This window comes from Bos grunniens, chromosome 23 (assembly GCF_055505025.1).
Source record: "Bos grunniens cultivar Pamir isolate PY7600 chromosome 23, Bosgru_T2T1.0, whole genome shotgun sequence".
Taxonomy (NCBI): domain Eukaryota; kingdom Metazoa; phylum Chordata; class Mammalia; order Artiodactyla; family Bovidae; genus Bos; species Bos grunniens.
The window spans coordinates 31,548,223-31,575,361 of NC_141187.1; the positions used below are offsets into that span (position 1 = coordinate 31,548,223).

A 27,139-nucleotide genomic window follows, 5' to 3' on the forward strand; every position below is an offset into this window, starting at 1 on the left:
GAACCTCAGTCCATAGTTCATCAGGCACTCTATCTATCAGATCTAGTCCCTTAAATCTATTTCTTACTTCCACTGTATAATCATAAGGGATTTGATTTAGGTCATACCTGAATGGTCTAGTGGTTTTCCCTACTTTCTTCAAGTCTGAATTTGGCAATAAGGAGTTCATGATATGAGCCACAGTCAGCTCCTGGTCTTGTTTTTATTGACTGTATAGAGCTTCTCCATCTTTGGCTGCAAAGAATATAATCAATCTGATTTCGGTGTTGACCATCTGGTGATGTCCATGTGTAGAGTCTTCTCTTGTGCTGTTGGAAGAGGGTGTTTGCTGTGACCAGTGCATCAGAGGGCAGACACACTGAAACCATACTCACAGAAACTAGTCAATCTAATCACAGTAGGACCACAGCCTTGTCTAACTCAGTGAAACTAAACCATGCCTGTGAGGCCACCCAAAATGGGCAGGTCATGGTGGAGAGGTCTGACAGAATGTGGTCCACTGGAGAAGGGAATGGCAAACCACTTCAGTATTCTTGCCTTGAGAACCCCATGAACAGTATGAAAAGGCAAAATGATAGGATACTGAAGGAGGAACTCCCCAGGTTGGTAGGTACCCAATATGCTACTGGAGATCAGTGGAGAAATAACTCCAGAAAGAATGAAGGAATAGATCCAAAGCAAAAACAATACCCAGTTGTGGATGTGACTGGTGACAGAAGCAAGGTCCGATGCTGTAAAGAGCAATATTGCATAGGAACCTGGAATGTCAGGTCCATGAATCAAGGCAAATTGGAAGTGGTCAAACAAGAGATGGCAAGAGTGAACGTCAACATTCTAGGAATCAGAGAAGTAAAATGGACTAGAATGGGTGAATTTAACTCAGATGACCATTATATCTACTACTGCAGGCAGAAATCCCTTAGAAGAAATGGAGTAGCCATCATGGTCAACAAAAGAGTCCGAAATGCAGTACTTGGATGCAATCTCAAAAACGACAGAATGATCTCTGTTTGTTTCCAAGGCAAACCATTCAATATCACAGTAATCCAAGTCTATGCCCCAGCCAGTAACGCTGAAGAAGCTGAAATTGAATGGCTGTATGAAGACCTACAAGACCTTTAAGAACTAACACCCAAAAAAGGTGTCCTTTTCATTATAGGGGACTGGAATGAAAAAGTAGGAAGTCAAGAAACACCTGGAGTAACAGGCAAATTTGGCCTTGGAATATGGAATGAAGCAGGGCAAAGATTAATACAGTTTTGCCAAGAAAATGCACTGGTCATAGCAAACACCCATCTTCATAGGGTCGGGCAATTTTTCCTTCATCAACCAATCCTCCAACCTACACCCAGTTCCCCAGACACATGCACGCACACACACACACACACACACACACACACACACTTTTATAATTACACTCTTTCCTGAGAAGATGGCAGACTCTACCCACATCTTCTCGATATCCGCAGCATCTCTAATTCATAAATTTGCTGCAAGAATGTGGTGCAACAGGCATTAGGATAAATACAGCAACATCACACAGTGAGAACCAAAGAACAAGATTTATTGGGGAAACACAGGAAACCAAGAGTCAGGAACAAGAAGCAAAGTACTTCCACCCTCTCATAATCTCAGGGAGAGGAGAATCAGTGCCAGGGTCAAGCTGCTCTAGTCCTGACACAACTGCTCTACCTTCTCAAAAGGTAAACTTGAATTCCATTTCTTAGTGAGACATCAAGACTACTTGGTTGCCAGGCAGTCTGGGTTTAGACGCCAACTGTTTGAGGAAGGCCAGCTGCCTGGCACCTGAAGACCATGGATACCTGGGAAGTTGGAGCCTATCCTGTTAGGGAGTATAAGGCACTGGTCCAATGGAAAACTGAGTTTAAGTGCACCACTTCCCTCCAGGAAGAGGGGGAAACCCCAGTTCCAGCTAGCTCCTTTCCTAGGCAACCTAGAGTGAGATCTCAGGATCACTTTTGAGTAGTTCTATTCATTGCCACACAGAAGATTAAGAAAAATATTTCACCCAGTGATTAGTATAGTCTGTAATTAAAGTTCTCAATAAATATTAACTATTGTAATTAGTTCTGTTCGACTATTATTTCTTTTATATAAATCCATTAAGAATCTCATATGGAAGGAGTATCAGAAGCAATTCACAGGGATGGACTTAGTCTTTTCTGAATCCACTAGCAAAAAGAAAAAAAAAATCTAAAAGTACCTCAAACCAATTGTGTAAATTGGACTTAAACTATGCACTAAACCAGATTTAACATTTACAAAACATTCCATCCAAGAATAGCAGAACACATATTCTCAAACACCCATCAATATTTTCAAGGATAGATCATAAGAACTAATATTGTTAAAATACCCATACCTACCACCTAAGGTAATCTACAGATTCAATACAATCACTATCAAAATTCCACTGGCATTTTTCACAGAAATAGAAGAAACAATCCAACATTTGTGTGGAACCATAAAGAATCTAAATAGCCAAACCAATTTTGAAAAAACAAACTAGAAGGCATAACACTTCCTGATATCAGACTATACTACAAAGCCACAGTAATCAAAACTGTATAGTATTGGAATAAAAACAGACACATAGGTCAATGGAACAAGAATAGAAAGCCTAGAAATAAGCTCATACATATACAGATACTTAATTTACAATAAAGGAGCCAAAACCATGCAATGACCAAAGGACAGTCTCTTCAATAAATGATGCTAGAAAAACTAGATAGCCACATGCAAAAGAATGGAACTAGACCTCTCATAATACTTAACTCAAAGTATTACATCTCTCACAATAATTTACTCATAAAAGGATTAAATAAAGACTGAAATTTCATGACCTGACCATAAAACTCCTAGAGGAAAACATTATGGGAAATAAATGTTTTTTTGAATATGACACCAAAAGCACAGTTTAAAAAAAAAAATGCAAAGACAACCTATGAAATAGGAGAAAATCTCTGTAAAACATATATCTAAAAAGAGGTTAATATATGAAATCTATAAGGAACTCATACACTCAATTGCAAAAAGCAATTATCCAATTTTAAAATGGACTGAGTACCTGAATAGATATTTTTCCGAAGAATACATACAAATGGCCAAAGGTACATGAAAAGATGCCCAACATCACTAGTCATCAGGAGAATGCAAATTAAAATCACAATGAAATATCACCTCATACCTGTCAGAATGGCTATTATTAAAAAGCCAACACAAATAACATGTTAGTAAGGATATAGCAAAAAGGGAACCCTGTACACTACTAGTAGCAATGTAAACTGGTATAAACCATTATTTTTAAAAGTATAATGAGTTCCTCAAAAATTAAAAATAGAAGTACCATATGACTCAGGAATCCCACTTCTGGGTATATATCCAAAGGAATGAAAACAGAACTCAAAATTATATCTGCACTCCCATTTTCATTGCATTGTTATTCACAATAGCCACAATATGGAAACAACTTATGTGCCAATCAACAGGTATGAATGGATAAAGATGTGGTATATATGATGTAGAATACATAATGGAGTATTACTCAGCCATGATAAAGAATGACATCCTGCCATTTGTGAAAATAGGGATGGACCCTCAGTGAAATGTGCCAGAGAAAAATTTCATGATATCACTTACATGTGGATTAAAAAGAAAAAAAGAGTATAAAAATGGTTGACAGGGGCTAGGGAATGGAGAAATAGAGAAAGATTTATAAAAGGTTACCAGGGGAATTATTTGCCAGTCCAGTGGTTAGGTTCAATGCTTTCACTGTCATAGACCTGAGTTCAACCCCTGGTTGGGGAAATAAGATCCCACAAGCCACAAGGTGTGACCAAAAAGGAGGGGAGGGAAATGGTTACAAACTTTAAGATACATAAGGTCTGAAGAGCTAATGTAAAACCTGGTGACTGTAGTCGATAACATTGTATTTTATAATTGAAACTTATTAAGAGAGAACTTAAATGTTCTCACTCCCCCTAAAATAAGAATAAATACATGAGGTGATGGTGTATTAATTAACTAGATGGGTGAGGAAGAGGGTGATATCCTTTCATAATGCATACACATATCAAATCACAATGTACACTTTAAATATCCTACAATTTTATACTTCAATAAAGGTGAAATTTAAAAAAGAAAGGCAAAGCAGGGTAAGGGGAAACACTCATGGAAAGTGCTATTTAGAAAGGATGGTCAGGAAGTTCTGAGTATGTGATATGTGAGCAGAGACCTGAATGAAGAGTCAGTCTTGCAAAAAAATATAGGAAAGAGAATTCCCAGGAATTGCAAGATATGTTTCACGTGTGTGCCAAACAGCAAGAAAGTCAGTGTAAAGCAAGTGGTGCAACTGTAGGAGATTCTTTCTACAGGGACAGAGCTAAAATGAGAGGCCTTATACCTCACATACTATATTCTGAAGGTGATCATTCAGAATGTAGGATGGTTCTATAACAGCTGTTCCCAACCTTTTTAGCACCAGGGGTAGGTTCCATAGAAGACACAATTTTTCCACGGACTCGGGGGCAGGGGGCAGGGTGCAGAAGGATTGCAATGGTTCAAGCTCATTTATTCTGAACTTTATTTCTATTATTATCACATCAGCTTCACCTCAGATCATCAAGCATTAGATCTCAGAGGTGGGGACCCATTTTCTATAAATCAGATTGCCTCAACTCTTTAAACAATCAATGCTGCTGCTGCTGCTGCTGCTGCTGCTGCTGCTAAGTCGCTTCAGTCATGTCTGACTCTGTGTGACCCCATAGATGCAGCCCACAAGGCTCCCCCATCCCTGGGATTCTCCAAGCAAGAACACTGGAGTGGGTTGCCATTTCCTTCTCCAACGCATGAAACTGAAAAGTCAAAGTGAAGTCGTTCAGTCCTGTCCGACTCTTAGCAACCCCATGGACTGCAGCCAACCAGGCTTCTCCATCCATGGGATTTTCCAGGCAAGAGTACTGGAGTGGGGTGCCATTGCCTTCTCCCATGAAAGAAAAGTTGAGTGATTTGTTCTAGTTCCACATATCCAAAAGAAATACCACATAAGCAATAAATGCAAGTCGTATAAGTATTTTAAGTTTTCTTGCAGTCATTTTTAAAAAGGTTTAAATGAATAGCTGAAATTTTAATCATTTAACTAATTCATATATCTAAAATATTTCAACATGTGATCAATATAAAAACTGAGATATCTTATTTTTTTCTGTACAAAATAAAAACTGGTATGGATTTTAACTGACAGCACATCTCAATCACATTAATAGCATTCAGCTCAGTAGTTACATGTGACTAGAGTCTACTATATTAGACAGCATTGCATTAGACAGCATGTTGTTCAGTCACTAAGTCATGTCTGACTCTGTGACCCCATGGACTGTAGCCTACCAAGCTCCTCTTTCCATGTGATTTCCCAGGAAAGAATACTAGAGTGGGTTGCCATTTCCACATAGTTCTAAATCAGACTAAAGAAACACAACTACTGCAATGTGTATACCTTAATTGAATTCCGATCGATGGGGGAAAAACAGCTATAAGACTTCTGAGGATAATGGGGAAATTTGAATGTGGGCTGGATGTTAGATGTATTATTGAATTAGTAATTTTCTTGAGTATGATAATGGTATTGTGACTATGAAAAAGAATGCCACTATTGTCAGGAAAGCATTCTGGAGTATTTAGGGATAAGTATCATATTTCCAACTCATTTCCAAATGGTTCAGAGAGAGGCAAAGTAAATATGACAAAAATGTTTTATAAAAGTGGGGAGTGATGGGAAGCCACTGGAAGATTTTGACAGGACCTGATTTGCATGTTCAGATAATCTGATCAACTGCTCTGTAGTCTGTCTGCATCTATCCTGTAGGGAGACCAGTGTGACATGACCTAAATGGAGACAGTGAGAAATGTATTCAGGATATATTTTAAATATAGCATTAGCATGATTTGCATGTCTTCTTGTGAAAAAAAAAGGAAGACGACTTTCAAGAGAGTGGTATAAACATAGGTATTTATTTTTTCCATTTCACCATCTGCCTTGAAATGACCCCATGAATACAGTAATACCATGTGTGTGGTTTATGTAAACATACTGCTGACATAGAGATGATAGCAGAGCATCATTTAGTTTAACAGGATTGGAGTGAGGGTCAGGAGAAGACACAAACAATTAAGACCACTTGCCTCAAGAATAGAGCATGATACTCAGCCACAACTTAGAACAGGGGGAACCAAAAGGAGTCAGCAAAAGCAAGAGGAAAGGAACAGTTGTAAACATTCAAAGGCAACCCTGAAAAAGCATATGATGGAAACCAAACATTCCAATCAAAAAAAATCTTACTGTGCCCCACCACCACCACATTTACCAGACAAGGTTCCAGTGACCTTGAATCTATCAGTAAACAAGAGACTAAGTTTTTTGTCCTCATGGAGTTTATATTCAAGGAAAGGGATAATACATATAATAAACATTATAAATGAAGTATGTATTAGAAGTTATTAAGAGGCATGGGAAAAAGTAGGGTAGGATAAAAGCAACTGAGAATACCAAAAGGCAGGATACAATATTAAATAAGGTTAAGTTCCCCCAAAAAATAAGTGTTCCTTGGTGTCAAATGTTACAGGGAGGTAAATACGGATATGGCTGAGAAAATAACACTGGACTTAATTTTTTACTTTCACACTCAGAAAGTTTCTCTTCAATATGTGTTCTTCTCTTATGTTCACTGGGATCTGTATTCACTCTAAAAGCTTTCTCATACTTTTCACATTTATATGGTTTCTTTCCTGTATGGACTTATAGGTGTACGTCACGTTTTGAGCTTGGATGAAAGGTCTTCCTACACCCTACATCCAAAGAGTTTCTCCTCAATATGTACTCTTCTGTGGTGCCTTAGGCCTAAGCTATAACTGAAGGCTTTTCCACACACTTGACACTCACAAGGCTTCTCCCCATTGTGGGTTCTTTTGTGTTCAGTAAGACTTCCCACCCAAAGCCTTCCCACACAGGTTACAACCATATGGCTTCTCCCCATAGTAAATTATATTTGATGTCACATCTGCAACTGAAAGCCTTCCCACACTCAGCACACTGGTAGGGTTTTTCTCTTTCTCCAACATGGATTCTTTTGCATTTGGTAAAGTCTGTACTCCCACTGAAGACCTTCCCACTTCTGCACATTCACAGAGCTTCTCTCCAGTGTGGATCCTCTGATGCACTGTAAGGTAGCATCTAAACTGGGATTGCCAGTCAGAGCACTCATAAGACTTCTCCCCACAATGGATTTTCTGATGCATGGTAAGGCAGCTCCTGGTCTTAAGGGCTTTCCTACAGTCACTGACTCAGAGGATTTCCCTCCATTGTGTATCCTTTTATGCAGAGAAAGGACTGACCTGTTACTGAAGGTCTTCCAACATTCATTACATTCCAAGGGTTTCTCCCCATTATGGATTCAGTGGTGTTTAGACAGGGTTGAGATTTTCTTAAAGGATTTCCCACAGTCCTCACATTCATAGGTCCCCCTCCAGTGTGAATTCCCTTGTGTTTATTAAAATAGAGCTGAGCTCCCACGAAAGGCTTTGCAACACTAGTCACACATACAGTTTCTCCCCACTGTAGATTTTTTATAGTGTTGGATTAGGGCAGAGTTCCAGCTGAAAGCGTTCCCCCACACTTTTATATCTGCAAGGTTTCTCCCCAGTGTGGATTCTTTTATGTACAGTGAGGGCTGAATCACCCTCAAAGCTTTTTCCATATTCAACAATTCAGTTTCTCTTTGGCATGCATTTTCTCATGAAGAATAAGATCTGACTACTGACAAATGTTTTTACAACCTGTGAAGTGAAGTGAAATCGCTCAGTCGTGTCTGACTCTTTGCGACCCAATGGACTGTATGTAGCCTACCAGGCTTCTCCATCCATGGGATTTTCCAGGCAAGGGTACTGGAGTGGGTTGCCATTTCCTTCTCCAGGGGATCTTCCCGACTCAGCAATCGAACCCGAGTATCCTGCATTGCAGACAGACGCTTTACCCTCTGAGCCACCAGGGAAGCCCTTTACAACCTGTACTACACTCAAAGAAACTGTTCCCATTTGAAATTTTCTCATACTTGGCATATTCTGAGCTTATGCACAAGTCTTCCTCTAAATCCTTATCTTTTTGTTCTGAAATGAGGATTTTCTTACCTTTGTCTTTCAGCTTCCTAGAATTTCTATTCTTATTCTTTAGTGTTTCTGTAGATTTTCCACTTTGATTTTTATGAGTATTTGTCAAGATGACCCTTTGTCACTTCTCATTTTCAAAAGATAGTTTTTCAGTTGATTCCCTACCTCCAATCTTGATCTTATCACTGGACACTAAAATAGAGAGAGAGAAGAAGAAGAAGAAAGGAGGAAAGGAGAAAAGAGGAAAAGAAGAAAGGAGAGAGAAAAAAGAAAATGCCACTTGTTTATTGCACTCATGTGGCGGGGAATGGATGGTGATTATATGGAAGAAGAAAAATGAGCTATGGTGAGACATTTTCTAAGCCTAAACATTGTTTAAATATTAGGGACATGACAACAGACAAAATTAAGAAACACCAGGAGAGAGCTATCCAAGAAAGATAAAGGAAAACGAAAATGAGTTGAAGCAGAAAACAAAAGGAAATAAAATACATGATAAAATAAAATGGAAAATCTTAGGCACATAAAGAGGGATTTTTTCATAACCTCAGAATACCCTCCAAACTGAACAAAATGAGACTAAAAGACAGGTTACATTTGCAGTGATCCCACCAAGGAGGCTCAAGAACAAGAGCAACTCAAGGAATCTGTTTAGCCCAGGCCTAATGTCACACATCTCACTTTGAACACATTCTCTTTTGAATGCTAGGTTATTTTCAGTATTTTCTTTCAAACTATATCTCTGAACTCCTCTTCTCTATATATAAGTCACTGAACACCCCTCCTATAGGAAACCTCCCAATTAACTCAATCCAACCTTTGTCATACAACGACTGAGTTTGTCTCTGAGTTCTCTTAAAAATTACTGTTCATGTGTACTAGTATGTGAGTTGCTGTATACACTATTTTGTTAAATCTTAATTAGGTCATATATTCGTTTTGTCTCCCAAACAAGAATGTAAAGAATACGCAGAATCTCTGGCATAGATTCTACCTATTCTAGGAATAATTTCTTCATCAAAATTCAAAATAAAGTTACAGAAGTCCCCTACATACAAATCTTCAAGTTGTGAATCTTCAAAGATGTGAGTGTGCCCAGAGAAAGGACAAAGACAAGAGGAAGAAGTAACTCAAAAACTGAAGACATTCAAAACAGGAAATGGCAAGAGGATCCTGAGGAGGCATTGTTAGTTTTTGAGGCATAAGACTCAAATGTAGAATGGTTTACAAAGGTTGCAGCAGTCATTCAGAATGCAATCCAGTGCCACTATGTCATCTATGACAAGAAAAAAAGCTATGACGCAGACATCATGGAATCGTTTTTCAAGAAAGTAGACAGAATTGAGCAAAGCAACAAACCAGAACCAGAACCTGTGCCATCGATGTCAGGTGTGAGTGAAACTGCAGCCTGCCCTATCTCCTATCGCTGACCATCCTTCAGCTCTACCAGTTTCCACATCCTCTCCCATCTCCAGTCAGTAGTTCTTGCCTGTTCACTCAATGCCTGTAGGAGACAGGCCTACTAAAAGGCCTGGCAAAAGAATTAAACAATCTTGCTGAGAGGACATGACTCAGTATGTGACTCCTGAAGGAATCCAAGAAGGAACAAAAATCATCTTGCAAGCAGGATGTATGCCTGGGGATGAAAAGCCATCAACAGATTGTTCCTATCTTTGGCGGCTAGGAAGCACATAAAGATTAACTCTATCTTTGTCCTTGAGGCAGAAAAACAAGGATACAAAAATGTTAAATGTTAACTACATAGGATTATCACTGAAGGCCATGTGGCCTGCTATGCTCATATAAACAGTCTCAAAAAGTATAGTAAAGCAGACTTGAGATCAGTTTGGGCACCTTCACCTCGTGATGGTGTCGGTCCCCTGATCCCTGCTGTAACTTTCTTGAGTGTTTCTCATTCTTTCATCATGCAGCACTTTCAGGAACCTGTACTGTCGAGCTGGACTCGACAGATGCCAGCCACTGTAAGCCAGCTGTTGTAATGTACTACTGTACTTTCCAAGGTACCGTACTATAAGATTTAAAATGTTTTATTTTTTGTTTGTTATATATTATTTGTGTGAAAAGTATTATAAACCTATTATTGTACAGTACTAAACAGTTGATTGAGTATATAATTAATTGGGTACCCAGGCTAACCTTGTTGGACTTATGAATAACTGGACTTACAAACACACTCTCAGAACGGAACTTGTTCATGGGACTTGTTCATTTGTAGGGGACTTACCATATCCTCAATATAAGCACATGCATACTAAGTCACTTCAGTCGTTTCCAACTCTTTCCAACCCAACAGACCATAGCCTTCCAGGCTCCTCTGTCCATGGGATTCTCCAGGCAAGAATACTGGAGTGGGCTGCCATGCCCTCTTCCCGGGGATCTTTCCAACCCAGGGATGGACTCTGAGTCTCCTGCATTGGCAGGCGAGTTCTTCAACACCTGGGAAGCCCCAATATAAGTACAGTATAGTTGAACAACATGAGAGTTAGGGGTGCTGATCCTCTGCTCAGTCAAAAATCCACATGTAGGGACTTCCCTGGTGGTCCAGTGGTTAAGACTCCATGTTCCCAACACAGGGGACACCAGTTTGATCATATGCAACTAAGATCCCATATATTGCATGATGTGGTCAAAATAAATAACAACAAAAAAATTTACAATGAGGTACCACTTCACACCAGTCAGAATGGCCATCATTAAAAAGTCTGCAGATAACTAATACTGGAGAGGGTGTGGAGAAAAGGGAATCTTTCTCTACTGATGGTGGGAATGTAAGTTAGTACAGCCACTATGGAAAACAGTATACTGCGGCTACTGCTAAGTCACTTCAGTCGTGTCCGACTCTGTGCGACCCCATAGACGGCAGCCCACCAGGCTTCCACGTCCCTGGGATTCTCCAGGCAAGAACACTGGAGTGGGTTGCCATTTCCTTCTCCAACGCATGAAAGTGAAAAGTAAAAGTGAAGTCGCTCAGTTGTGTCCAACTGTAGTGACCCCATGGACTGCAGCCTACCAGGCTCCTCCGTCCATGGGATTTTCCAGGCAAAAGTACTGGAGTGGGGTGCCATTGCCTTCTCCGATGGAAAACAGTATGGAGGTTCCTGAAAAAACGACAAAAAAAAAAGAAAAATAGAATTACCATGTGATCCAGCAATCCCACTCCTGGGTGTATTATCTGGACAAAACTATAATTCAAAGAGATATATGCACCCCATGTTAATATTAGTACTATTTATAATAACCAAGACATGGAAACAACTTAAATGTCCATTGACAGACGAATGGCTAAAGATGTGGTACATATATATAATGGAATATTACTCAGTCATTAAAAAAAAAATCTGCTTGTAATTTTACAGTCTACCCTCCATATTCGAAGTTCTATATCCTCTCATAAGTCGTGCAGTATGTTTTTTTAAAAAGAAATGCATGTAAGTGGACCCACACATTTCAAACCTATGCTGTTCAATTGTCAACTGTCTATTATGCAATGATGCTGTCTATAGACTGCAGACATAGCACCAACACCTGAAATAGAGACCAGTATATACATGGGCTTTTTCAAAAAGTGTTCGTACAACAAATATTTATTAAACACAAATCATATGTCATGATGTTCTAGGGATAACTCCAGTCTCTTGCTGCAAAAATCTCAGTCTAGCACAATGCTTCTCAAATCCTTTTCTCTGATATACCCTATACATATGCTCAAACATAAAGCCAAAAATTTTTAAGCCAAATATTTTATTCCCATTTTACCGCTGATCCTATTCCCACAACACCCTATACCTGCTTCTATCACAGTGTTTATCACACTGGACTGTTATCACAGATTTTCTAGTCTGTTTCACTAACCAGACTGAAGTAACTTGAGGTACCATACTTGGTATCAGAATCATTACCTGGCACTTCAAATACACACAACAAATGTGTGAATGAATGTGTGAATGCATGAATGAAATGAATAAATGAATTGTTTAGCATCTGCTCCAGGTGTACAAGGCACTGACAGGGAAAGCTGGTGTTATTAAACTGAAGGTTGGCCTCTCCTCCCATAGATATATCAGGTGTAGTACAGCCCAGTGTTCACTTGGGTCTATTTTTTTTTTTTTTTTTGGTAATAGTCATATAGTTCCACTGGTGCCTCAGAAGTTAAAGCGTCTGCCTCCAATGCGGGAAACCTGGGTACCATCCCTGGGTTAGATCCCTGGGTTGGGAAGATTCCCTGGAGAAGGAAATGGCAACCCACCCCAGTATTCTTGCCTGGAGAATCCCATGGTCGGAGGAGCCTGGTAGTCTACAGTCCACGGGATCACAAAGAGTCGGACACGACTAAGCAACTTCACTTCACTTCATATGTGTAACAACCAAAAATCAGCTCTTGGTACCATCATTTTAAAGATATGCTCCTTTTCCAGCAAAATTCACCTCATAAGTAGAAAGATGACTGCTAGCTCCCCACCTCTCTTTTGCAGGATTCAAGAAAAAGGAATGATATTTTCAGGCTGGATGACTACGGGCCAGTGTTGAGTAAACAGTGAATCAAAAGCCAGTGCCAAAATCTCACATGCCAAACTCTGCCCTTCTTGGGTACTGGATGGAACCTAAATGTAAGAATGTCATCAAAAGGAAAGGAGGGACTTCCCTAGTGGTCCAGTGGCTAAGACACTGTGCCCCTAATGCAAGGGTCCAGGTTCAATCTCTGGTCAAGGAACAAGATTTTACATGCCACAGCTAAAAGTTCCCATGCTGCAGCAAAGATCCGACAAGCCACAACTAAGACCTGGTGCAGCCAATTGAATAAATAATTTTTTTTTTAAAAGGATTATTTACGTGTTAAAATCCCAGTAAAGATATAAAAGAGCAATCTCTCTGGATTACAGTGAAAAGGAAAATCCCAAGTTTCATTCCATTTTAGGAAAAGACAAACAATACATACAGTCTTTCCTACAAAAGCATGCAACTTTGAAGACCATCAATACAGTCAATTACAAAGCAGTTAAGGGAGAATCTCAAATGAGGTATTTTGTCAGTATTTTCTTTAACCATTAAGAAAATCACATCATTCATTGTTTCTCTCCCCTGGCCTCCCGTTACCCATGCTTCTCCATCCAGATCTGGCTCTCAATCTCCCATCACTCCTGTGACCATCTCTCTACTAAGTGAATCATGTAACCATACCCAGTACCGTCTCTCTCCGGGTAGGACATCCAGGGCCTGCTGCTCAGGATAGGCCTCCTCAAGGGAGCAAAAGCCCTGTGAACCCCATCAAAATAACTGCCTTCTCCCAGTAACTGACATTTTGAGCCAAGAGGCAGGAGCCGCTCTGCATTTTTTGTCCACTGGCAGTATGGCTTTAGAGACCAGTTAAGTTTAGAAGCTCCACTCTGCATTTTAGGTTACTGGCCTGAAAGAAAAGGGCAGGGGAAAAAAAGAGAGAGAGGGAAAGTCATGAATGGGAGCAGTACCACATCAACAAAACTCACAAAAGAGCCGAGCAGCCTGACGGGAAAGAAAGTGGCAAAGAGGAAGTTAAAGCTCTAATCAGAGATTCAGAATTCGTGAGGAAACTAGTGTTGAGGTTAATAGCACCATATCGTTTAGGTTTTTTTCCTCACCTTAGCAGGTATGCGACTGTACGTAAGTTTTTAGTATAGCTGGGCTTCAAGTTGCTTATCTAAAAACTGGGGGAGTGATAATACTTACCTCATTGGATTGTTTGAGAATTAAAGGAGTTAATACATGTACTGCACTTAGAACCAAGGCCGACCCAAAATAAATACTATATTAACCGGTTTGCCAAATAAAAAAAATTTAATTGTAATATTAAAGAGCAGCCTAAAGAAGGACGAGCAAGGGCGGGGCGGGGACGTGGGGGGGTGGAAACATGAATAGAAAAAGTAAAGATAAAATAGGCTTCAGCAGGCAGGCCCTCCTACATCCCATCCCACCTCAGATCGCAGGCCCAGCCCCAGAAGGCCAGAAAGAGGCTCCCGCCAGAACCCCGGCAAGGGCCTAACAGACCTGCCCCGCGACCTCTGCATCTTCCCGAGTCTTGCCGGTCCTGTCTTCGCCGCGGTGGGGCCGAAGAAGCCCAAGGACCTCCTCAGAAGAGGCCAGAAAAAAACCCATCCTTACCTCAGAGTCCAGGGGCTGAGCCCGGAAGTGCAGATAGCGCCTTTCCAGTCCGTGGTCTCTATGGTAATGCGCGGCTTGCCCTTCTAGGACCTCCGGAGGACTCTTCTCTTTGGTCCAACGTTGCAAACCCTGCGAAGCTGGACGGTCCCAGTCCCTGCTTACTAGATTGGGACTGATGCCACGTGGAGAACAGATGAGCTTAAATATGAAACTGATTTTCTTCAGCGTGTGAAGAGGGAAAACAACGAAAGAAAATGGAGCACCGAGTTAATCAGAATTACATGAATTTAAGCTCCACCAGGCAGAGATCTTTGTTTATGTAAACCAAGCTCTTAGAAGAGTTGCTGAAGAAATTCTTGTTAAATGAATGAATTGAAATGATTCTGAAAAGCTATTGCCGCAAAGCATCATTTACTAATATAAGTATTTGCCTCTTATTGGTAGTTTTATTTAAAAGAGAACTATGTGTCACATACATTGACATATGTTATAATTTAGGGATCATGAAAACTCGCAAGCATACATTATAAGTAACGTATGCTGTATTTTCAAAAATATTATATTTCTAAAATGTTATATTTTCTATATTTTCCTTACATTATGTTTCAGTGTAATGATTAGCAGAAGAAACTTGAACAGAAAATATTTAACATATGTAAGTAAGCACAAAAGTTATATTTAAAAATTTGAGGAAATGGCAAATACTTTTTAGATTGTCCTTTCTTACACTGGAATATGAATTGGCTAGCGTAAAGTTATGGGACATAATCGTTTTAGAAGGAGAAACTCCAAGAAAATGATTTCAAAAAGACAGCCAATATAAACAAAATGAAATCCATAAACTCAAAGACTAAAAACAAATACTTGCTGAATTCTGAGCTGAACTGGAAAAATAATCAGAATAATAAACAAGATTATTGGAAGGAAAATGAAAAATACCTGTGACATAAGATAAACGAGCTAAAGATAATTTTTTCATTAAGGATAAATCTCAGAGTCATGAAGCTGAGCATGTACAAAGTCCATAATAACCCCTATGAAGCATTCTTGCCAAAAATACTCAACCTAAATCAAATCAAGCCTTTCAAACTTAAATATGTACAGAGTGAAACTATATGTATAAAATTAGCAAAACAGATAAATTATATTATAAAATGTTTATGGCTACCCACATATGTACTACCAATATTTAAATGCGCTTTGAAATAACAACATCAATATCAAGGTAGTAGCTAACCTGAAAGGAAGAGGAGAGGAATTGGAGAAGAGTAGACAAGGGGATATAATTATATCTGTAACATTTATGTCTTAAGATAGATGTTAAGTGTTTCTTACATCATTGTTTTGTAAGACTGAAATATTTGCTGTCTTTTTTTAAAAGCCCCTGAAAATGAATTTAGTAATTTCAACAGACAGAAGAGGGGCTATAGAATTACTTAACACCAATCAGGCTTCTGTTTCTCCATCAAGGATAGTAATCTTCAAATTGGGAATGGTAGGACAAACATTAATATGAGGAAAGTAAATTTCGGGACATACAAGGAGATAATGAAAGAATAACTACTTGCCTTAAATGAGTGCAAGTCTTCATATCCAAATAAAATGGCTATAAGGATTCAAAATACCAATTGCAGGTAGATTGACCACAGGGCCCCTGAAGGCCATTTTTAAGAAGTGTGACTCTTGGCTGAGATTGGCAAATATCCAAATTTTCAAAAACTAAAAAAAAAAGAGAGAGAGAGAGATGAACTGTGGAATTAGGCTGAAAAGCTTGACATGGATCCCTGGCAAAATTCCAGCATTAATTATTTTAGGAGACTTTATGAGCTTAGCATTAACCAAGAATAATGTAAATGAATCATATCTCAATCGGGCTAGATTATTTAAGTCATAGTCTGAGGATCTGCTGTGTAAGGAAGGTATCTTCATGTCTGCAAAGGTTATAGCAAAGTCTCTCGTAAATGTACCCTGTGATATGTGTACTGGACGTTAATACTGTTAAGAAGATTTATATCAGGAAGAAAGACTGTATCAACTCAGCCTGGAGGGTGAGTTGTCACGGTCTTTATAGACCGGCACCTGGGAACTGGAGTCTACGAAAAGAAAGACACAGGGGACCCAAGTCTCAAGTGAAACAAGGGTACTTTATTTGTAGCAGCGTGTGCTTTATATATCTCCATACAAGAAAGCTTTAAGCAGCAAAAATAAAGTTGAGCAAAAACAAAACTAGGCTGTCAGGGAACGTTCAGCTTTAAGGGATCCAATATGTTATTCTTTTCTTTTGTGTGCCGTTTCTCAAAGATTCTCTATTCCGTATCAGTTCCTGGAAAACAGGAATGAGCAGAGTTGCATGCAGTTCTTAGGACTGAGATCATGAGAAAGGGCACCTTCTTGGATTCCTTTCAGTGACTCCCTTCAGTGACCTTGAAAGTGAAAGTGAAGTGGCTCAGTCGTGTCTGACTCTTCGGGACCCCATGGACCATAGCCTACCAGGATCCTCCGTCCATGGGATTTTCCAGGCAAGAGTACTGGAGTGGGTTGGCATTTCCTTCTCCAGGGTATCTTCCTGACCCAGGAATCACACCTGCATCTCCCGCATCGTAGGCAGATGCTTTACTGTCTGAGCCACCAGGGAAGTCTATTCAGTTATGCCCCTCTTACTCAGGATATGGAATGCTTTCTGGCCCTTTGAAGATCGTTATTTGCTTGGCTATGTTTTTGCTCAATTTTTTTACTGCTTAAAGCTGCCTTGTATGAAGATATATAAACATGCTTTTCTGCAAATAAAGCACCCTTGTTTCACTTGAGACTTGGTTCCCCTGCGTCCTTCTTCTCGTCAACTCCAGTCCCCAGGTCCCGGCCTACAAAGACCGTGACACTAGGCGAATAACAATTGTCACAGGGGCCAGAAGACAATCCATATCCTGAGTAATAGGGACGTGACTGAATAGATTACGTTAAAGTAAAAGGTCACTGAAGGGAATACACGCATGCACTCTGTCTCATGACCTCAGTCGTGAGAACTGCATGCAGCTCTGCTCATTCCTGTTTTCCAGGAACTGATAAGGAACAGAGGGTCCTTAAGAAACAGCACACAAAAGAAGAGAACAACATGTGGAGTCCTTAAAGTTGAATGTCCCCTGACAATTCCCCCTTTTTTATTATTTTTGTGAAAAAGGCCCTGACCAACTGAGTTTATTTAGTTTGAACAATTTTAGTTAAAAGGCATCGGTATATTACAAATATAATTACCAGGACAATTATCAATGTTACAGTTCCAGACCCAATACTATGAGTAATGCTTCGGAACCATCCTCGAGGGTCTAGCCCAGATAATTGATCAGCTAGCTGTTCAGCTAAAGTTTCCAAATTGTTGGAAGAGGGCAGACTCTTAGAGAAGGCTCTAAAGATTTTTTTTTTTAATAATTGTACATTTAAGGAAGCATTATCATGTTTGTCTTGCAAGTGAAATTTGATTTGTTCCCAATTATAAGCACTATAGTTGAACCGAACAGGAGTGATACAATTGAGTAGAATTCCAATCACATTTTAGTAATACTTGTTTTTGTAAATCTACTAATTGATCTCTGACCCACTGGATGACTGTTCTCAGTTCCTGTATTTTATCTTGAACTTTTTCACCTATCTGAGCCTGAGTGGCCCACATAGTATGAGCATCTTTGGTCCAATTTTGAATGAAGTTTTGTGTTTGAATTGAAGTTTGTAAAGCGATGCCTGCTACAGTGGCAGTAGTGCAAATGGCTATTAATCCCAAAATGCCAAGAATTAGCCATCCAATGAATTGTTTAGATCACCAGAGTAATTTAGTGAGTAACCGGGAGGCAAGTCCTGCCATGAGACCCTCCTCTCAGGGTCGTTGGAGATCTACTGGCAACCACAGACTGCATCAAGATCAAAGAATCAAAAGGGATTCATTTTTTATACAAATAGAGGAGTTAAGACAAGTATATAGTTTGCAATCTATAGAAGTTACAGAACTTATTGAACTGTAAGTTCCATATGGCTATAACAAAAGGAAGAGGAACATAAGCCTGTATGAAATATAAATGATTATAATGAAAGAAATAGTCACTATGAGTACGACTGGTCCTTGTGAAGTATCCAGTCCAAGTTCCAACTTCTTTGGTGTTCACAGCAAGTTTCTAGATGTCCCTTTGTTCAGGCCCAATCCGTTTATTGAGAATGATTTGAGGGTGAGGAGGTGCCATTCCACCGTCAAGCCAGCCAAGAAGTCCTTTGTCATGGAAATGTTCCATCGTAGTTTTGGTAACCTTCCATGCTACTTGAGTAGCATAATCCCATATAGTGCAGTTAATGTCATCTGAGTGGTTAGATAACCACGTACCATGGGGTCCCCAGTCGGCAATGCTGTAATTTGTCACAAACATTAATTTCCCTGATTTAGCTTGACATCTATCCCAATAAACAGGAGTATATTTAAAGTTCTTATAAGTAAACCCCTTGCATAATGACTTTTGTCCTTTTCCTAGAGTTTTAGTAGTGTTGACATGGTTCTTATAGAAAGATAGGGCAGTAAACAGTCCAAGCAATGTACAAAAGTTCTTTTTTGGAGGCAGGACAAAAGCCCACATTTGTCAACTAACATTAATACATAATTCTGTTGGACCCATGCATAAAGGAAGGCTTTCATAACCTAGAGAAATATTAATTATTCTTCCTTCTTCCTCAGGATGAGAGGGCCCCTCCAAGCTCCAAGGAGGAGGCATATGTACTGAGTCATTGGTGGATACGACCGGTCCTTTATCTGTCCATTCTACAACCTGCAATAAAGGGGGGTTAGATATATAGGCCCAATAAGTATGCTTAATCAAATCAGCTTGAGTGGGGGAAGCAAAAGCAAGCATAGCAACAAAAATATTTTCAGGATTCCAAGGTATTCCCTGTTGAGAAACCAGATTTTCAGCTTGATTAGTAAGGGTTTTTATCTGTCCCCAAATAGGGAGGACATGAGGTTGATGATGTCGAGGGCAGTGCTTCTTGGAGATTTTTAGAGCCTCCATTGCCTGTATTGAAATTTCTTCCTCCTGGGGATTTTGTCTTTTCTTTTTTTCTATTTTGAATACTGGAGGCTCCCTTGGGAGAATCTTCCGAAGAGGGAGCCAATTGATTTTGTTGGATCCACCTAGAGAAATGCAAGCATACCCCTTTCCCTGTAAGATTAATTTTCCAGATTTCCATTGTTTAGTTAGCCTGTCTTGATACCAAATGTGAAGTCAAGTGGGCCTTAGAAACCATCACTATGAACAAAGCTAGTGGAGGTGATGGAATTCCAGTTGAGCTATTTCAAATCCTCAAAGATGATGCTGTGAAAGTGCTGCACTCAATATGCCAGCAAATTTGGAAAACTCAGCAGTGGCCACTGGACTGGAAAAGGTCCGTTTTCATTCCAATCCCAAAGAAAGGCAATGTCAAAGAATGCTCAAGCTACCACACAATTGCACTCATCTCACACACTAGTAAAGTAATGCTCAAAATTCTCCAAGCCAGGCTTCAGCAATATGTGAACCGTGAACTTCCAGATGTTCAAGCTGGTTTTAGAAAAGGCAGAGGAACCAGAGATCAAATTGCCAACATCCGCTGGATCATGGAAAAAGCAAGAGAGTTCCAGAAAAACATCTATTTCTGCTTTATTGACTATGCCAAAGCCTTTGACTGTGTGGATCACAATAAACTGTGGAAAATTCTGAAAGAGATGGGAATACCAGACCACCTGACCTGCCTCTTGAGAAACCTGTATGCAGGTCAGGAAGCAACAGTTAGAACTGGACATGGAACAATAGACTGGTTCCAAATAGGAAAAGGAGTACATCAAGGCTGTATATTGTCACCCTGCTTATTTAACTTCTATGCAGAGTACATCATGAGAAACGCTGGGCTGGAAGAAGCACAAGCTGGAATCAAGATTGCTGGGAGAAATATCAATAACCTCAGATGTGCAGATGACACCATCCTTATGGCAGAAAGTGAAGAGGAACTAAAAATCCTCTTGATGAAGTTGAAAGAGGAGAGTGAAAAAGTTGGCTTAAAACTCAACATTCAGAAAATGAAGATCATGGCATCTGGTCCCATCACTTCTTGACAAATAGATGGGGAAACAGTGTCAGACTTTATTTTTTGGGGGGCTCCAAAATCACTGCAGATGGTGACTACAGCCATGAAATTAAAAGACGCTTACTCCTTGGAAGGAAAGTTATGACCAACCTAGATAGCATATTCAAAAGCAGAGACATTACTTTGCCAACAAGGGTCCGTCTAGTCAAGGCTATGGTTTTCCCTGTGGTCATGTATGGCTGTGAGAGTTGGACTGTGAAGAAGGCTGAGCGCCGAAGAATTGATGCTTTTGAAGTGTGGTGTTGGAGAAGACTCTTGAGAGTCCCTTGGACTGCAAGGAGATCCAACCAGTCCATTCTGAAGGAGATCAGCCCTGGGATTTCTTTGGAAGGAATGATGCTACAGCTGAAACTCCAGTCCTTTGGCCACCTCATGCGAAGAGTTGACTCATTGGAAAAGACTGATGCTGGGAGGGATTGGGGGCAGGAGGAGAAGGGGACGACAGAGGATGAGAAGGTTGGATGGCGTCACTGACTCGATAGACGTGAGTCTGAGTGAACTCCAGGAGTTGGTGATGGACAGGGAGGCCTGGCGTGCTGCGATTCATGGGGTCGCAAAGAGTCGGACACGACTGAGCGACTGAACTGAACTGATACCAAATGGGCAGAGGAAGAGAGGTGCCCTTCAATTCCTCGAAATGTTTTTCTGATCTTGTCAAGATATCTCCTTGTGATAAGTTTAAAAAATTTAAAACAAATAAAGCTGTATTAACAGTCATTATAGGATTAAAGAATATATTGCATTAGAATCTAGTAAAGTCTGCTCTGGATAAGGAAGATAGAAGTGTTCCTGTGTATTCCCCCTTTTTTAATTTTTTTATTTGTAGTCTCAGTGTGTGATGTGCTCATTCAACTATGTCCTGTGTTTGTGAATTATAAGGAATACCTGTAATATGTTTAATAGGAAATGATTGTAAAAATTGTTTGAATTGCCTAGAAACATAGGCAGGACCATTGTCTGTTTTTATAGAACTAGGAGTTCCCATTACTGCAAAACAAGCTAATAGGTGAGTTAATGTGTCGTGTAGCCTCACCTTGAAGAGGTGTGGTCTAGATAAAAGAAGAATTTGTGTCAAGACAGACATGTAAGAAAGAAAATGGAGAAAGTTCAAGGCAACGAGTTACATCCATTTGTCACAGTTCATTGGGTTGTAATCTTCGAGGACTGCAATGGGTCAAAAATGTAGGGGTCTACAAGTAGAGCAATTATTGATTTTCTTGGCATGGTGGTATGGAATTTTTCAAATTTGGTGTAAGGAGCCAGCATTATTGTGCAATAGAGCATGTTGCTCCTCAGGAGTAGCAAAAGAGACGAGTTTATCAGCTTGTTCGTTACCATGAGTCATGGGGCCAGGAAGGCAGGAATGTGTTCAAATCTGGGTAATATAAATGGGGGAAGTGCGGCTCCTAATAAGAGACTGTAGTTCGAGAAAAAGCTATTGAATAATAGGTTGATTGGAATTTATAGTAGAGGTTTTTATATTTCTTAATATAAAAACTGAATATAAGGAGTCAGAAACTATATTAATAGGGTAAGGATATAGGTGAATAACCTGAATAAGAGCATATAATTCGTTTTGTTGAGCAGAATGAAATTTAGTATAAAAGACTTTATAGTCTTTGAGAGACCAGAATGAGGTTTTGGGGTTTTTAGTCCCATCTATATAGAAAACATCAGCTTGAGGTATAGGTTGTGATGTAACAATGTGAGAGATAATAAATTAAGTATTTTTGAAGAAATTCCAAAGTTTGTTAGAGGGATAATGAAATGAAATTTCTCCAAAATATTCCAAGAAGGCTATTTGGAAATCAGTAGAAGTTTGTAATGCATTCTTGAATTGAGATTTATTAATAGGTATTACAGTTTTATGAGGATCGGAGCCAATTAGAGTCTTAGCTCTATTTCTTCCTTTGATAATGATTAGAGTGATCAAATCAAGAGAGGGTGTAAGTGACCTTGTCCCTCTAAAGTGAGTATATATCCATTCTATTGGGTATTCTTGTTGGGCAAGAAGTCCTGTGGGAGAATGGAGAAAGGAGAATATAAACAACTCTAGAGGTAATTCAAGTCTAATATGAGTAAGAAACTGCTTTTGCAATTTATTTTGTACTAAACAGAGATTCTTTTGTGCCTCTTGTGAAAGTGAACAAGGGCTATTTAAATCTGGATCTCCTTTCAAAGTATTAAATAGATTAGTCAGTTGATAACTTGCAATGTCTAAAGAGGGTCTAATCCAGTTTATGTCACCTAAAAGTTTTTGAAAATCATTCAAGGTTGATAATTTACCAACATGAATCTATGTTAGTTGGGGAGTAATATGTTGTCTATTAACAATAGATCCTAGGTAATGGTAAGGTGTAGAGGTTTGAATCTTTTCAGGGGCAATGATTAATCCAGAGTCTTTTAAGCATCATTGAGCTATGTCAAACATCTGTTGAGTTTCTATAACAGATGGAGCTGAAAACAATATATCATCCATATAATGAATGAAAAGAAAGTTAGGAAATTGTTTTCTCACAGGTTCAAGGGCTTTGGCTACATAATATTGACACATGATGGGCGAATTCATCATTCCTTGAGGCAACACAGTCCATTGATACCGTTTATGAGGCCCAATATGATTAGGATAAGGAAGAGAGAAAGCAAATCTCTCTGTCTAGAGGTTGTAAGGGCATAGTAAAAAAGCAATCTTGTAAATCTGTAATAGTAATATGTCAGTTCTGAGGAATAGTGGTATGTGATGGAATTCCTGGTTGCAATGCACCCATAGGTTTCATAGATGCATTAACTTTTCTAAGGTCTGTTAAGAGACGCCATTTGCCAGATTTCTTTTTTATTCCAAAAATGGGAGAATTCCAAGGGGAATAAGATTCCTCAATATGTTTTAATTTCAATTGTGTATCTATAAGTTCCTTAGTAGCCTCTAAGGGGCTTTTGTAAGGGGCCATTGCTCTGTCCAAATAGGCTAGTCATTTCTGGCTTCTTCTCTGATTACACTACAGGAAATAGCAACTTCCAGTCTAGCTGAAAAATCAGCATAGGCTTCATTAGGCCCTTGTAATATCTTAGTGTAGCTACCTTTAGGTTCCCCTTGAGGAGTAATTAGATCCCAAGCTTCAAGGGCAACTTCTTTCAATTGCTCATGCAACAAAGGAGGGCATTGTATTTGAGCTTTCACCTCATCAAATTGCCCTGTACCGGTTAACATTTCAAAAGTAATTTGGTTTGGGGGAGTGCCAGCTCGAGCACTAGAATTGGCACGATCTAGGGCTACATCATTAAACCACATTGTCCACTAAAATCGAAATTGCCTTCATCGGGGAACCAGGGATTACGTTCAACCACCGTTTGGAGACAAGCCTCTATTCGTTGACGTGAAACTGAAAGTCCCTGAACCTTAAATAAATGGTGAGGTAAAGTAGAAAAGTGGTGGGGCTTTCCAGCCGTTTGTCCCATAACCCCGCACTTACTGACCTCCGTAGGTCCTAACAGTCACTCCGTCCACCTGCCAAGGGCGTTCACCAGGTTCTTGTTCAGGCGCCTCTTGTCACGGTCTTTATAGACAAGGACCTGGGGACTGGAGTCGACAAAAAGAAGGACCCAGGGGACCCAAGTCTCAAGTGAAACAAGGGTACTTTATTTGTAGCAGCGTGTGCTTTTTATATATCCATACAAGGAAGCTTTAGGCAGCAAAAATAAAGTTGAGCAAAAACAAAACTAGGCGTATAGTAACAATCATCACAGGGCCAGAAGACAATCCATGTCTTGAGTAATAGGGACGTGACTGAATAGATGACATTAAAGTAAAAGGGCACGGAAGGGAATCCACGCTCTGTCTCATGACCGCAGTCCTGAGAACTGCGTGCAACTCTGCTCCTTCCTGTTTTCCAGGAACTGATAAGGAACAGAGGCCCCTTGAGAAACAGCACACAAAAGAAGAAAACAACATGTGGATTCCTTAATGTTGAACGTCCCCTGACACTGAGGAACCATGTATTGCATATTTCCTGCAGCCTCTTGCTCAATGCCTTTGTGTAGTATTCCCTGAACTCAATTTCAGAATTAGGTACTTAGGGATCAGTCTAATCAAAACCCAATTTCCTTTAGAGGAGAAGGATACATTTGTATTAAATTGGAGAATTGAAGAAAATTTTTAATATGATGATCATTATTTAGCAATTATGAGCTATGCACTTTCATATATAATATATTGTATTTTCATCCTCACAATGTTGTTGTTTAGTTCTTCAACTCTTTTGCAACCCCATGGACTATAGCCCACCAGGCTCCTCTGTCCATGGAATTTTCCAAGCAAGAATACTGGAATGGGTTGCCCATTTCCTTCTCCATGTATGAACCAGCATCTCCTGCATTGGTAGGTAGATTCTTTACCACTGAGCCACCAGGGAAACCCTAACCTTACAATGAGCTGAGATTAAAGAATTTATTACAGTTTTACAGATGCAGCAACTGAGATGCAAAGCAGTTAGATGACTTGCCCAAAATATCAAGCTAGTGAGTGGCAGAGCCAGGAATCAGGTCTTCAAAACATAAGACTGATGAACTTTCCATAGCACTGTTTTATAACTAATGTGCCAAGTACTTTCAAATCTCTTTTATTTTTGAATAGATAGAAGCCCTGATAGGTCTGGAAGACTGCTTTTTATCAAAATAGCCCCAGTATGAGATCCAGGACTCTGGAGTCATTCGTTTCTTTTCTAATTTTATCCTCCTTTGTAGTTTTAGACAGAATTTTAATCTCTTGGGCCTCAGGTTTCTCAAGAGTGAATGAATGAATCTTACCTTGGTCAAAACTAGGGTCTCTTTCAGACTCGCAGTTCTATTATTTGAATCATGAAATTTGATGCCAGGTAATGTGTTAAATGATTTCCGTATATTGTCTCCTTGGACCTTGCTTAGGTTCTCATGTACCTGATTACCAAGTAATTTAGTATGAATTCAATCTCATAATGAAGTTAATTTTATTTGATTTTGATAAGCTGTAAAAGAAGTTATAACCATTCACAAAGCTATGCAATCACTCATCCCACTGAAAGGAACAAAGACTCCTTGGAGAAATGGCTAATTCCAGGTCTGGAGCAGGAAATAGAGAAAATGATCCTGAAATATCTTGTCCTGCCAGAACTAAAAAAAAAAAACTATCAAATATTCAGAGTTAGATGAAAAGAACACAGGAAACAAAATAAAGGGACTCCCACTGGCCAAAGATGGAATCACTTAAACATCAAAAATAAAATATAATAATGACTGCAATTAAGACTCATTTGACAAAAATAAGCTCAAAATGGATTAAAGATCTAAACGTAAGGCCAGAAACTATAAAACTCCTAGAGGAAGACATAGGCAAAACACTCTCCGACATAAATCACAGCAGGATCCTCTATGACCCACCTCCCAGAATACTGGAAATAAAAGCAAAAATAAACAAATGGGACCTAATTAAACTTAAAAGCTTTTGCACAACAAAGGAAACTATAAGCAAGATGAAAAGACAGCCTTCAGAATGGGAGAAAATAATAGCAAATGAAGCAACTGACAAAGAATTAATCCCAAAAATATACAAGCTGCTCATGCAGCTCAAAACCAGAAAAATAAATGACCCAATCAAAAAATGGGCCAAAGAACTAAACAGATATTTCTCCAAAGAAGACATACAGATGGCTAACAAACACATGAAAAGATGCTCAACATCATTCATTATCAGAGAAATGCAAATCAAAACCACAATGAGGTACCATTTCACCCAGTCAGAATGGCTGCTATCCAAAAGTCTACAAACAATAAATGCTGGAGAGGGTGTGGAGAAAAGGGAACCCTCTTACACTATTGGTGGGAATGTAAACTAGTACAGCCACTATGGAGAACAGTGTGACGATTCCTTAAAAAACTGGAAATAGAACTGCCTTATGACCCAGCAATCCCACTACTGGGCAGACACACCGAGGAAACCAGAATTGAAAGAGACATGTGTACCCCAATGTTCATCACACCACTGTTTACATTAGCCAGGACATGGAAGCAACCTATATGTCCATCAGCAGACGAATGGATAAGAAAGCTGTGGTACATATACACAATGGAATATCACTCAGCCATTAAAAAAGAATACATTTGAATCAGTTCTAATGAGGTGGATGAAACTGGAGCCTATTATACAGAGTGAAGTAAGCCAGAAAGAAAAACACCAATACAGTATACCAACGCATGTATATGGAATTTAGAAAGATGGTAATGATAACCCTGCATGCGAGACAACAAAAGAGACACAAATGTATAGAACAATCTTTTGGACTCTGTGGGAGAAGGCGAGGGTGGGATGGTTTGAGAGAATGGCATTGAAACATGTATATTATCATATGTGAAACAGATCGCCAGTCCACGTTCAATGCATGATACAGGGTGCTCAGGGCTGGTACACTGGGATGACCCAGAGGGATGGGATGGGGAGGGAAGTGGGAGGGGAGTTCAGGATGGGGAACACACGTACACCCGTGGCAGATCCATGTCAATGTATGGCAAAACCAATACAATATTGTAAAGTAACTAGCCTCCAAAAAATAAATAAATAAATAATTTAAAAAAAAAAAAAGACTCCTTTGAAGGGAAAAAAAAAAAAAAAAAACTCCTT

At 39.5% G+C, this 27,139-nt stretch overlaps 1 pseudogene across 1 annotated transcript in view; it reads right to left on the reverse strand.

Moving 5' to 3' along the window:
- LOC147347261 (olfactory receptor 2J3-like) overlaps positions 1–16,122 on the reverse strand; it is a 148,439-nt pseudogene extending 132,317 nt beyond the window's left edge. Inside the window, exon 1 of the transcript XR_015152211.1 lies at positions 13,297–16,122. The product of XR_015152211.1 is annotated as an olfactory receptor 2J3-like (transcript). The remainder of the gene's footprint in view (positions 1–13,296) is intronic.
- Between the last annotated feature and the right edge of the window lie 11,017 nt (positions 16,123–27,139).